This window comes from Cololabis saira, chromosome 4, assembly GCF_033807715.1.
Source record: "Cololabis saira isolate AMF1-May2022 chromosome 4, fColSai1.1, whole genome shotgun sequence".
In the NCBI taxonomy this organism is placed as follows: Eukaryota; Metazoa; Chordata; class Actinopteri; order Beloniformes; family Belonidae; genus Cololabis; species Cololabis saira.
In genome coordinates, this window is record NC_084590.1 from 10,413,823 (window position 1) to 10,426,847 (window position 13,025).

At 41.7% G+C, this 13,025-nt stretch overlaps 9 non-coding genes across 9 annotated transcripts; all 9 read left to right on the forward strand.

Annotated features, from left to right (window-relative positions):
* Positions 1-2,201: 2,201 nt before the first annotated feature.
* On the forward strand, positions 2,202-2,273 carry trnap-ugg (transfer RNA proline (anticodon UGG)). Its single transcript has one exon. It is a non-coding gene; the product is annotated as a tRNA-Pro (tRNA).
* Positions 2,274-3,130: 857 nt separating this feature from the next.
* On the forward strand, positions 3,131-3,202 carry trnap-agg (transfer RNA proline (anticodon AGG)). The gene has a single exon. It is a non-coding gene; the product is annotated as a tRNA-Pro (tRNA).
* An 842-nt stretch (positions 3,203-4,044) lies between these two features.
* On the forward strand, positions 4,045-4,116 carry trnap-cgg (transfer RNA proline (anticodon CGG)). The gene has a single exon. It is a non-coding gene; the product is annotated as a tRNA-Pro (tRNA).
* Positions 4,117-4,974: 858 nt separating this feature from the next.
* trnap-cgg (transfer RNA proline (anticodon CGG)) lies at positions 4,975-5,046 on the forward strand. Its single transcript has one exon. It is a non-coding gene; the product is annotated as a tRNA-Pro (tRNA).
* Positions 5,047-6,432: 1,386 nt separating this feature from the next.
* trnap-cgg (transfer RNA proline (anticodon CGG)) lies at positions 6,433-6,504 on the forward strand. The gene has a single exon. It is a non-coding gene; the product is annotated as a tRNA-Pro (tRNA).
* A 1,385-nt stretch (positions 6,505-7,889) lies between these two features.
* trnap-cgg (transfer RNA proline (anticodon CGG)) lies at positions 7,890-7,961 on the forward strand. Its single transcript has one exon. It is a non-coding gene; the product is annotated as a tRNA-Pro (tRNA).
* An 858-nt stretch (positions 7,962-8,819) lies between these two features.
* Positions 8,820-8,891, forward strand: trnap-agg (transfer RNA proline (anticodon AGG)). Its single transcript has one exon. It is a non-coding gene; the product is annotated as a tRNA-Pro (tRNA).
* A 774-nt stretch (positions 8,892-9,665) lies between these two features.
* trnap-ugg (transfer RNA proline (anticodon UGG)) lies at positions 9,666-9,737 on the forward strand. The gene has a single exon. It is a non-coding gene; the product is annotated as a tRNA-Pro (tRNA).
* A 1,845-nt stretch (positions 9,738-11,582) lies between these two features.
* Positions 11,583-11,773, forward strand: LOC133442648 (U2 spliceosomal RNA). The gene has a single exon (XR_009782590.1). It is a non-coding gene; the product is annotated as a U2 spliceosomal RNA (small nuclear RNA).
* The last annotated feature ends 1,252 nt before the right edge of the window (positions 11,774-13,025 follow it).

Below are 13,025 nucleotides of genomic sequence, written 5' to 3' on the forward strand. Positions count from 1 at the left end.
CAAACTGTAAAAATTACAGGCTTACAATAACAGAAACAGACAAAAGGATGTCAAGAGAATAACAACAATAATTCCATTATAACAAAAATGCTATCACTCAGCCAATCATGTAGAGTTTACTCAAATGCCTGTGCAAAAAGTAACTCAATGGACAGCTGAGCAGCAGCAGCTCTGTGGCTGCTGCTCAGCCAGGCTGCAGACTGCCCCGGGGAGCCGCGGGGCGGCTCAACATCTCCCCCTAGCGGCGCTAACCAGTAACTACAACAACAATGAAGTATCGGTGCGTGATATCGGAGAATTTTTGCGAGTACGAGTACGAGTATATGAGGGCAGTATCGGCCCCGATACCGATACCAGTATCGGTATCGGGGCATCCCTAATTCACATCTTCTCATTCTGAAGCTTCCTTAAAGGTTCTGTTTGAGCCCAGATGAGTTCTTGTGATCATTCGGCGTCCGTATCGGCCCGTTTGCTCCCTCAGACAGACCTGTCACTCATCTCAGCTTCTCTGCAGATATCAGAGAACTTTTTCTTTCCTCAGCCACAAGAACTCCTGCTTTTCTCAGTCAGTCATCGAATTGATGTTGATTCCATGGAGATCGTCCCAATGTAACACAGTCTCACACTCACACTCACATGTCAACAGCCCTACTTGGGTTTCTAAATGTTGATGATGATGTGACATGGGTCTTTGGTTTTTGAATTTAGTAAAACATTTTATGTGTTGCCAGTTATGGGTTTTATGGCTCGTTGGTCTAGTAGTATGATTATCACTTTGGGTGCGAGAGGTCCTGGGTTCAATTCCTGGACGAGCCCCAGTGACTTATGTAAATTGTAGTTTTCTCCTCCAAGTAGCAAAACTCATAGGACTTCAACCAGGCAAGTGCTGTTGCAGAAAGTCCCACCCAGTTCTTCAACCGGTCTATCAAGATATTATGGTCAACCATGTCAAATGCAGCACTGTGAGACCACAATTGAAATGTTGCCACTATCCGTATTGGAGCGGATGTTGTGAGGTTAATCAACTCTTTCTAATTAAGTTGTCATTATGAAACAATCAGAATCAAGTCAGTTTGGAGAGCTGACTGTGTTTTAGACATGCTTATCACATGTTACCAGTTACAACAGCCACTCCCTAAACTGCTCAGGGGTTTGGGCTGGTCCACAACTGTCTCATTTCAGTTGGACAATTCTGTTGGAACACCCTCAACAGAAAGGATGTCTGTTTGTTCTGCACAACAAAGATTAGTTGTTCTTCAACTGAAATGTCCTGTTTATCTGTTTGTTTCCTCCCATTGTCCATCCACTGTCTACCATTGGTTGTCTTAACATAGCCGACGCCTGTCAGTTTTACCAATAAATACTTCTTGCAAAAAGGGAGCCGGCAAGCATTTCGTCGAGAGCCAGGGAGCCATGTTGCTCCGCAAGCTCAGACTGTGCTTCCCTTCTGCAGAAGGCCTGAAAAATCATTTCTACCAGTCTCTGTGTCTTTCCTAAGTTATTAATTTATGTATGTTGATTTAGGAACCTAACAATGTCATGACGGACTTTCACTAGAACTGTCTCAGTGCTGGGATGTGGAAACATGACTGCAGAACATCAAAACAGTTATTTAATATTAGGAGTTTGTACACACGTTGAAAAATAGCTTTTTCTACGATTTTACTAAGAAAGTGGATGTTTTATATGGGCCTATAGCTGTTCATAAGTGACCTCTCTAGACTGGCACAGAGGAACAATACCTGAAAGCTGAGACTTATTCAAAATGTCTGAAAGCCCTGAGGCCATACAATGTGCAACACTCTTAAAAAACCCTGTTGCCAGAGTATCAAGGCAGCAAGTGGTGGAATTCAGGTGGTGTATGATTTCAGCCAGGTTCCTATGAGTAATTAGAGGGAATTGTGTCCAGATTTCTCTCATTGGACACAGAGGTGGAATATATCCTGTGCCTACCATTGAAAAACTGACTGACTGTCTGATTTTCTCAACTTTGTCGCAGAAATGAGTGTACTCTGTAATGCAGTCAGTCATCGAATTGATGTTGTTTCCATGGATATCGTCCCAATCTAAAAAAGTCTCACAGTCACACTCACATGTCAAAAGTCCTACTTGAGTTTCTAAATGTTGATGATGATGTGACATGGGTCTTTGGTTTTTTGATTTAGAAAAACATTTTGTGTGTTGCAAGTTATAGGCATCATGGCTCGTTGGTCTAGTAGTATGATTCTCGCTTTGGGTGCGAGAGGCCCCAGGTTCAATTCCCGGACGAGCCCCAGTGACTTATGTAAATTGTAGTTTTCTCCTCCAAGTAGCAAAACTCAAAGGACTTCAACCAGGCAAGTGCTGTTGCAGAAAGTCCAACCCAGTTCTTCAACCGGTGTATCAAGGTATTATGGTCAACCATGTCAAATGCAGCACTGTACGACCACGATTGAAATGTTGCCACTATCCGTATTGGAGCGGATGTCATGACGGACTTTCACTAGAACTGTCTCAGTGCTGGGATGTGGAAACGTGACTGCAAGACATCAAAACAGTTATTTAATATTAGGAGTTTGTACACGCGTTGAAAAATAGCTTTTTCTATGATTTTACTAAGAAAGTGGATGTTTTATACGAGCCTATAGCTGTTCATAAGTGACCTCTCTAGACTGGCACAGAGGAACAATACCTGAAAGCTGAGACTTATTCAAAATGTCTGAAAGCCCTGAGGCCATACAATGTGCAACACTCTTAATAATCCCTGTTGCCAGAGTATCAAGGCAGCAAGTGGTGGAATTCAGGTGGTGTATGATGTCAGCCAGGTTCCTATGAGTAATTAGATTGAATTGTGTCCAGATTTCTCTCATTGGACACAGAGGTGGAATATATCCTGTGTCTAACACTGAAACACTGACTGACTGTCTGATTTTCTCAACTTTGTCGCAGAAATGAGTGTACTCTGTAATGCAGTCAGTCATCGAATTGATGTTGTTTCCATGGAGATCGTCCCAATGTAACACAGTCTCACAGTCACACTCACATGTCAACAGCCCTACTTGGGTTTCTAAATGTTGATGATGATGTGACATGGATCTTTGGTTTTTGAATTTAGAAAAACATTTTATGTGTTGCCAGTTATGGGTTTTATGGCTCGTTGGTCTAGTAGTATGATTCTCGCTTAGGGTGCGAGAGGTCCCGGGTTCAATTCCCGGACGAGCCCCAGTGACTTATGTAACTTGTAGTTTTCTCCTCCAAGTAGCAAAACTCATAGGACTTCAACCAGACAAGTGCTGTTGCAGAAAGTTCCACCCAGTTCTTCAACCGGTCTATCAAGGTATTATGGTCAAATGCAGCACTCTGAGTCCACGATAAAAATGTTGCCACAATCCGTTTTGGAGCGGATGTCATGACGGACTTTAACTAGAACTGTCTCAGTGCTGGGATGTGGAAACGTGACTGCAGAACATCAAAACAGGTATTTAATGTTAGGAGGTTATACACACGTTGAAAAACAGCTTTTTCTATGATTTTACTCAGAAAGGGGAAGTTTTATACGGGCCGATAGCTGTTCATAAGTGACCTCTCTAAACAGAGGAACAATACCTGAAAGCTGAGACTTATTCAAAATGTCTGAAAGCCCTGAGGCCATACAATGTGCAACACTCTTAAAAAACCCTGTTGCCAGAGTATCAAGGCAGCAAGTGGTGGAATTCAGGTGGTGTATGATGTCAGCCAGGTTCTTATGAGTAATTAGAGGGAATTGTGTCCAGGTTTCTCTCATTGGACACAGAGGTGGAATATATCCTGTGTCTACCATTGAAACACTGACTGACTGTCTGATTTTCTCAACTTTGTCGCAGAAATGAGTGTACTCTGTAATGCAGTCAGTCATCGAATTGATGGTGTTTCCATGGAGATCGTCCCAATGTAACACAGTCTCACAGTCACACTCACATGTCAACAGCCCTACTTGGGTTTCTAAATGTTGATGATGATGTGACATGGGTCTTTGGTTTTTGAATTTAGAAAAACATTTTATGTGTTGCCATTTATAGGTTTTATGGCTCGTTGGTCTAGTAGTATGATTCTCGCTTCGGGTGCGAGAGGTCCCGGGTTCAATTCCCGGACGAGCCCCAGTGACTTAAGTAAATTGTAGTTTTCTCCTCCAAGTAGCAAAACTCATAGGACTTCAAACAGGCAAGTGCTGTGCCAGAAAGTCCCACCCAGTTCCTCAACCGGTCTATCAAGGTATTATGGTCAACCATGTCATATGCAGCACTGTGAGACCACGATAGAAATGTTGCCACTATCCGTTTTGGATCGGATGTCATGACGGACTTTAACTAGAACTGTCTCAGTGCTGGGATGTGGAAACGTGACTGCAGAACATCAAAACAGGTATTTAATGTTAGGGGGTTATACACACGTTGCAAAAGCAGCTTTTTCTATGATTTTACTAAGAAAGGGGAAGTTTTATACGGGCCTATAGCTGTTCATAAGTGACCTCTCTAGACTGGCACAGAGGAACAATACCTGAAAGCTGAGACTTATTCAAAATGTCTGAAAGCCCTGAGGCCATACAATGTGCAACACTCTTAAAAAACCCTGTTGCCAGAGTATCAAGGCAGCAAGTGGTGGAATTCAGGTGGTGTATGATGTCAGCCAGGTTCCTATGAGTAATTAGAGGGAATTGTGTCCAGGTTTCTCTCATTGGACACAGAGGTGGAATATATCCTGTGTCTATCATTGAAACACTGACTGACTGTCTGATTTTCTCAACTTTGTCGCAGAAATGAGTGTACTCTGTAATGCAGTTAGTCATCGAATTGATGGTGTTTCCATGGAGATCGTCCCAATGTAACACAGTCTCACAGTCACACTCACATGTCAACAGCCCTAATTGGGTTTCTAAATGTTGATGATGATGTGACATGGGTCTTTGGTTTTTGAATTTAGAAAAACATTTTATGTGTTGCCATTTATAGGTTTTATGGCTCGTTGGTCTAGTAGTATGATTCTCGCTTCGGGTGCGAGAGCTCCCGGGTTCAATTCCCGGACGAGCCCCAGTGACTTAAGTAAATTGTAGTTTTCTCCTCCAAGTAGCAAAACTCATAGGACTTCAACCAGGCAAGTGCTGTGCCAGAAAGTCCCACCCCGTTCTTCAACCGGTCTATCAAGGTATTATGGTCAACCATGTCAAATGCAGCACTGTGAGACCACAATTGAAATGTTGCCACTATCCGTATTGGAGCGGATGTTGTGAGGTTAATCAACTCTTTCTAATTAAGTTGTCATTATGAAACAATCAGAATCAAGTCAGTTTGGAGAGCTGACTGTGTTTTAGACATGCTTATCACATGTTACTAGTTACAACAGCCACTCCCTAAACTGCTCAGGGGTTTGGGCTGGTCCACAACTGTCTCATTTCAGTTGGACAATTCTGTTGGAACACCCTCAACAGAAAGGATGTCTGTTTGTTCTGCACAACAAAGATTAGTTGTTCTTCAACTGAAATGTCCTGTTTATCTGTTTGTTTCCTCCCATTGTCCATCCACTGTCTACCATTGGTTGTCTTAACATAGCCGACGCCTGTCAGTTTTACCAATAAATACTTCTTGCAAAAAGGGAGCCGGCAAGCATTTCGTCGAGAGCCAGAGAGCCATGTTGCTCCGCAAGCTCAGACTGTGCTTCCCTTCTGCAGAAGGCCTGAAAAATCATTTCTACCAGTCTCTGTGTCTTTCCTAAGTTATTAATTTATGTATGTTGATTTAGGAACCTAACAATGTCATGACGGACTTTCACTAGAACTGTCTCAGTGCTGGGATGTGGAAACGTGACTGCAGAACGTTCAAAACAGTTATTTAATATTAGGAGTTTGTACACACGTTGAAAAATAGCTTTTTCTACGATTTTACTAAGAAAGTGGATGTTTTATACGGGCCTATAGCTGTTCATAAGTGACCTCTCTAGACTGGCACAGAGGAACAATACCTGAAAGCTGAGACTTATTCAAAATGTCTGAAAGCCCTGAGGCCATACAATGTGCAACACTCTTAAAAAACCCTGTTGCCAGAGTATCAAGGCAGCAAGTGGTGGAATTCAGGTGGTGTATGATGTCAGCCAGGTTCTTATGAGTAATTAGAGGGAATTGTGTCCAGGTTTCTCTCATTGGACACAGAGGTGGAATATATCCTGTGTCTACCATTGAAACACTGACTGACTGTCTGATTTTCTCAACTTTGTCGCAGAAATGAGTGTACTCTGTAATGCAGTCAGTCATCGAATTGATGGTGTTTCCATGGAGATCGTCCCAATGTAACACAGTCTCACAGTCACACTCACATGTCAACAGCCCTACTTGGGTTTCTAAATGTTGATGATGATGTGACATGGGTCTTTGGTTTTTGAATTTAGAAAAACATTTTATGTGTTGCCATTTATAGGTTTTATGGCTCGTTGGTCTAGTAGTATGATTCTCGCTTCGGGTGCGAGAGGTCCCGGGTTCAATTCCCGGACGAGCCCCAGTGACTTAAGTAAATTGTAGTTTTCTCCTCCAAGTAGCAAAACTCATAGGACTTCAACCAGGCAAGTGCTGTGCCAGAAAGTCCCACCCCGTTCTTCAACCGGTCTATCAAGGTATTATGGTCAACCATGTCAAATGCAGCACTGTGAGACCACAATTGAAATGTTGCCACTATCCGTATTGGAGCGGATGTTGTGAGGTTAATCAACTCTTTCTAATTAAGTTGTCATTATGAAACAATCAGAATCAAGTCAGTTTGGAGAGCTGACTGTGTTTTAGACATGCTTATCACATGTTACTAGTTACAACAGCCACTCCCTAAACTGCTCAGGGGTTTGGGCTGGTCCACAACTGTCTCATTTCAGTTGGACAATTCTGTTGGAACACCCTCAACAGAAAGGATGTCTGTTTGTTCTGCACAACAAAGATTAGTTGTTCTTCAACTGAAATGTCCTGTTTATCTGTTTGTTTCCTCCCATTGTCCATCCACTGTCTACCATTGGTTGTCTTAACATAGCCGACGCCTGTCAGTTTTACCAATAAATACTTCTTGCAAAAAGGGAGCCGGCAAGCATTTCGTCGAGAGCCAGAGAGCCATGTTGCTCCGCAAGCTCAGACTGTGCTTCCCTTCTGCAGAAGGCCTGAAAAATCATTTCTACCAGTCTCTGTGTCTTTCCTAAGTTATTAATTTATGTATGTTGATTTAGGAACCTAACAATGTCATGACGGACTTTCACTAGAACTGTCTCAGTGCTGGGATGTGGAAACGTGACTGCAGAACGTCAAAACAGTTATTTAATATTAGGAGTTTGTACACGCGTTGAAAAATAGCTTTTTCTACGATTTTACTAAGAAAGGGGAAGTTTTATACGGGCCTATAGCTGTTCATAAGTGACCTCTCTAGACTGGCACAGAGGAACAATACCTGAAAGCTGAGACTTATTCAAAATGTCTGAAAGCCCTGAGGCCATACAATGTGCAACACTCTTAAAAAACCCTGTTGCCAGAGTATCAAGGCAGCAAGTGGTGGAATTCAGGTGGTGTATGATGTCAGCCAGGTTCCTATGAGTAATTAGAGAGAATTGTGTCCAGGTTTCTCTCATTGGACACAGAGGTGGAATATATCCTGTGTCTATCATTGAAACACTGACTGATTGTCTGATTTTCTCAACTTTGTCGCAGAAATGAGTGTACTCTGTAATGCAGTCAGTCATCGAATTGATGTTGTTTCCATGGAGATCGTCCCAATGTAACACAGTCTCACAGTCACACTCACATGTCAACAGCCCTACTTGAGTTTCTAAATGTTGATGATGATGTGACATGGGACTTTGGTTTTTTAATTTAGAAAAACATTTTATGTGTTGCCATTTATAGGTTTTATGGCTCGTTGGTCTAGTAGTATGATTCTCACTTCGGGTGCGAGAGGTCCCGGGTTCAATTCCCGGATGAGCCCCAGTGACTTATGTAAATTGTAGTTTTCTCCTCCAAGTAGCAAAACTCATAGGACTTCAACCAGGCAAGTGCTGTGCCAGAAAGTCCCACCCAGTTCTTCAACCGGTCTATCAAGGTATTATGGTCAACCATGTCATATGCAGCACTGTGAGACCACGATAGAAATGTTGCCACTATCCGTTTTGGATCGGATGTCATGACGGACTTTAACTAGAACTATCTCAGTGCTGGGATGTGGAAACGTGACTGCAGAACATCAAAACAGGTATTTAATGTTAGGGGGTTATACACACGTTGCAAAAGCAGCTTTTTCTATGATTTTACTAAGAAAGTGGATGTTTTATACGGGCCTATAGCTGTTCATAAGTGACCTCTCTAGACTGGCACAGAGGAACAATACCTGAAAGCTGAGACTTATTCAAAATGTCTGAAAGCCCTGAGGCCATACCATGTGCAACACTCTTAAAAAACCCTGTTGCCAGAGTATTAAGGCAGCAAGTGGTGGAATTCAGGTGGTGTATGATGTCAGCCAGGTTCCTATGAGTAATTAGAGAGAATTGTGTCCAGATTTCTCTCATTGGACACAGAGGTGGAATATATCCTGTGTCTACCATTGAAACACTGACGGACTGTCTGATTTTCTCAACTTTGTCGCAGAAATGAGTGTACTCTGTAATGCAGTCAGTCATCGAATTAATGTTGTTTCCATGGAGATCGTCCCAATGTAACACAGTCTCACAGTCACACTCACATGTCAACAGCCCTACTTGAGTTTCTAAATGTTGATGATGATGTGACACGGGTCTTTGGTTTTTGAATTTAGAAAAACATTTTATGTGTTGCCAGTTATAGGTTTCATGGCTCGTTGGTCTAGTAGTATGATTCTCGCTTAGGGTGCGAGAGGTCCCGGGTTCAATTCCCGGACGAGCCCCAGTGACTTATGTAAATTGTAGTTTTCTCCTCCAAGTACAGTATTATGGTCAAATGCAGCACTCTGAGTCCACAATAGAAATGTTGCCAATATCCGTTTTGGATCGGATGTCATGACGGACTTTAACTAGAACTGTCTCAGTGCTGGGATGTGGAAACGTGACTGCAGAACATCAAAACAGGTATTTCATGTTAGGAGGTTATACACACATTGCAAAAGCAGCTTTTTCTATGATTTTACTAAGAAAGGGGAGGTTTTATACGGGCCTATAGCTGTTCATAAGTGACCTCTCTAGACTGGCACCGAGGAACAATACCTGAAAGCTGAGACTTATTGAAAATGTCTGAAAGCCCTGAGGCCATACAATGTGCAACACTCTTAAAAAACCCTGTTGCCAGAGTATCAAGGCAGCAAGTGGTGGAATTCAGGTGGTGTATGATGTCAGCCAGGTTCTTATGAGTAATTAGAGGGAATTATGTCCAGGTTTCTCTCATTGGACACAGAGGTGGAATATATCCTGTGTCTACCATTGAAACACTGACTGACTGTCTGATTTTCTCAACTTTGTCGCAGAAATGAGTGTACTCTGTAATGCAGTCAGTCATCGAATTATGTTGTTTCCATGGAGATCGTCCCAATCTAACAAAGTCTCACAGTCACACTCACATGTCAACAGCCCTACTTGAGGTTCTAAATGTTGATGATGATGTGACATGGGTCTTTGGTTTTTTAATTCAGAAAAACATTTTATGTGTTGCCAGTTATGGGTTTTCTGGCTCGTTGGTCTAGTAGTATGATTCTCGCTTTGGGTGCGAGAGGTCCCGGGTTCAATTCCCGGACGAGCCCTAGTGACTTGTCTGTCCTCTTATTCCTTCTTTCCCTCCCCTCTTATAACAATGATGGGCAAAATTTCAGGCCATATTTCAGAAATTACAGACACTCAGCTGCTGTTAAATTTTGGAGCTGGGCTCAAAGTTGGCGATGAAATGATTGAGTTTTCTTCCACCCTTGTCCTCTGGGCCCACTGCCCTGCATGTTTTATATGTTTCCCTCCTTCATTACACACTGATGGACATGACTGTGTCATTAACAGACTTGTGCAGACATTGATGACGTGCTGATGATTATCCATTAATTACAATCAGGGACGATGATGCAGGGAAACATCTAAACATGCATGACAATAGATCTCGAGTACCAGGGTTGAAGAGCACTGATTTATGCTCTATCGTCCTCTTGTGGTTAACCGATTCAACTGCAGGATTCAACTTTCCCACAGCAGCATGTTTGCCTGATGGTGGGGAGCTTGCTAACACTCGTCGTACCTGGTAAGACTACCAGGTAAGTGGAACCCGTTCGCCACCTTCACACCTTACCTGCTTAGCCCACCCTACGAGAAGATATTTGACCGGGTGGAACAAGGCGTGGGTCATCTCTAACCGCGCTGTCCTTTTTACAGGGCATTTGGGCCAAGAACACACAGGAACTTAGTACCGTAATCATATGATGTTGATGTTAAAGCTAGCAAATAGTTTTAAAATCATTAGTTTGATAGTTATTGAACGTTGAGGTGTGGACTGGTGATGTCATTTGTGCATGACTGTTCAGATGGTTTACATTTTTTCTATACAAAGTTGGTTGAAAATCTGCAGTTAAGCGCCTTTTTAAGCTTCAGAGAAATGTGTGTAATTTGCCCTTGACTGCTGAAACTTTATTTGAATATTATTCATTCATTCATTCATTCATTCATTCATTCATTCATTCATTCATTCATTCATTCATTCATTCATTCATTCATTCATTTTCTTTGTTTGAAACTTGTCTTGTTACTGACTGTTCAATGCTTGAAGTCAAGCTGTTAATGACTGTTTTATATCTCGTGTTGGTTACAATACATTTACATTTAGATAACACATAACCAGTCTTTTATGGTCTCAAATTATATGCACGTTTCTTGTTTTGGAGCAGCTGCTGCTGCGGGACAGATGTTGCTCCAGGACGGGGGTGTACGAGGCTGGGAGAATAAAAATTCAGAGTATACCCACTAGAATAAACTACACCACTGGGGAGGGCGACTATTTGGACTATTAGTCTACTATATGCAATTTATTTTCTCACAAACTTGTCCAACATTTTAGAAACTAATACCAAGAGGAGGTTTGCAGCTGCTGGACATGCGTGTATTTTAATTGTTAGTTCCTCTGAAAGTATTTACAGTAGCAGGAAAGATGTTGTGTGGTGTGTCTCCATTAGAGGTCGCTGGAGGAGATGTGTTGTGCGCATGCGTAGAAGAGAAATCGGTTTCATCCACAATTGCGCATCTGATAAAACATAAAGATCATATACACGTATACATATATACATAACATTTATGCAAACAAGGCTATTATCGACAAAAGTGATATAGTAACATAAATCTGTAGAAAAGTTTGTTTTCTGCGTCTCCGCATCCTATTGGGCCAAAGCGTATCACGTGACCGGGAAAATTTGCCTTCAGCTCATTTGTAGCGTTTGTTTAAAATAGTTTTACCATATTAGGAAACACAAGTTAAACATAATTGTGATGATAATGGTGACTGTACATCGGTAATAATTGTTTTACGAACTAGTTAAAAAAAAGTTTTATTATGAAACCGTGAGTTTAAACGAGGGTGCCGGGAATCGGGAGGTTTCCTCCAAACCATTGTAGGTATCGCTTCTCGGCCTTTTGGCTAAGATCAAGTGTAGTATCTGTTCTTATCAGTTTAATATCTGATACGTCCCCTACCCGGGGACCATATATTAAATTGATTTTTGGAACAGGGAGATGGAATAGGGGCTTGCTCCGTCCACTCCACGCATCGACCTGGTATTGCAGTATCTCCAGGAACGGTGCACTTCCCTTTACGTGTTGAATATAAATGACGAACCTCTGAAATACAATATGTTCTGTTCTCGGACCAGGAGGTTAATTAACGCTGTTTACACGTATTAAAATATTGTATGTAATAATAACTATGACACAGAAACAAAAAGATATAGACACTTTATTTATCACAAGCTGGGAAATTGTAGATTTTAAATGGGCGAACAGATAACTTGAATCTGGGTGCATAAGGTAAAGGTTATGGATTAATCATTAACATGACAGATAAACTGCACATAAATATAACAAAAACCGGCATTAATGAATTAAAGGCAGTAATCAAGACGGTATGTGTACATAGAACTGGATTTGGTCCGAACATGGTTCCGTAAATATTGCACATGGATGTAGTTTAGTTGTTGCACATAAATTATAAAGTAGCCTACTGGTCGGTGTCCGAGTGGGTGTCTGTTGAGAGGCATCGTTTTGTCTTGAAGCTTATGGGAGTTATGTGCTGTATAAGGAGAGGCGTTTTATGCACAATTCTTTAATAGTTAAAATTAAAGATGATCCTGAGTGAGTTTTTTGAAGCCATTGTTCCGCGCAGATGTCCAGTACTTGAGTGAACCCCGCAGTTACCGCTGTTCTCCACTAGAGGGCGACACGCAGGCATGTAAAGCTGCAGCGTTACATCCTGACAAACACTTCATTATGCTGCAATTCATTTCAGTTATAACCATTGTTCTGCGCAGATGTCCACTACCTGGGTACCAGCTTTTAAAATATAGGCTAAAAACCACCTATTTAAGATGGCTTTTAGTACTGAGATGAAACTTTTATCACGCTTCCGTCAGTCAGGGCAGCTGTGGCTACAAACGTAGCTACCACCACCGCCGGTGAGGATGTGTATGAATGAATAATGATCTCTGTAAAGCGCTCTGGGTGCCTTGAAGGGCGCTATATAAAAACCAAGTCATTTTCTTATTAGATTCTGTTGTATTTTAATGTTTTATTGTTTTTTATTGTTCTTATTTATCCTCCTTTTTTATTTATCACTTGTTTTAAAGCACTTTGGTACACCGAAAGCCTGTAAAGTGCTTTATTATAGATAAAGTACATTACATGAGTGAACCCGGTAGTTACCGCTGTTCTCCACCAGAGGGCGACACACAGCGCATGTAAACCTGCAGCGTTAATTCTTGGGAAACACTTCGTTATACTGCAATTAATTTCAGTTATCTAAATCATTTTTCATGCATCTTGTCATAGGAAGATAGTTGTCAGATATA